This window comes from Chrysochloris asiatica, unplaced genomic scaffold (assembly GCF_000296735.1).
Source record: "Chrysochloris asiatica unplaced genomic scaffold, ChrAsi1.0 scaffold00159, whole genome shotgun sequence".
NCBI lineage: Eukaryota > Metazoa > Chordata > Mammalia > Afrosoricida > Chrysochloridae > Chrysochloris > Chrysochloris asiatica.
Window position 1 is genome coordinate 2798813 of NW_006408677.1, and position 586 is coordinate 2799398.

Genomic DNA, 586 nt, shown 5'->3' on the forward strand with positions numbered 1-586 from the left:
CAAACAGTCATTATAATCTTCTGATTTGACCTCTCTACTTTCAATTGAACTGCCCCAGCAAATCCCCTCAGAAGCCACTGTTAGGATTGGGCTTTTTTCTGGAAGTCATCTTATGAGACTGTTGTTGTTGTTGTGTGCCGTGGAGTCGGTTCTGACCCATAGTCTTTACGGGAGCAGAACACCTCATCTTTCTCCCATGAAACAGCTGGTAGTTTCGACCTGCTGACCTTGCGGCTCGCAGCCCGATTTGTAACCACTACGCTACCAGAGCTCACTAAGACAAGTCTATTACTGAGAGAACTTTTTCTGCAGCCATTCACTGACCAAGGAGATGTGCTTAAAAGTATTTTGTTGTAATAAGCTCTTGCATGTATGACGTGGAAACCTATTAGAAATATATCTATATCTATCTATCTATCTATCTATCTATCTATCTATCTATCTATATATGTTGTTGTTGTTGTTAAGTGCCATCGAGTCAGTTCTGACCCATAGTGACCCTGTACAGGGTTTCCGAGGGTGTAAATCTTTATGGGAGTAGAAAGCCTGATCTTTCTCCCACGGAGCAGCTGGTAGTTTCGAACCG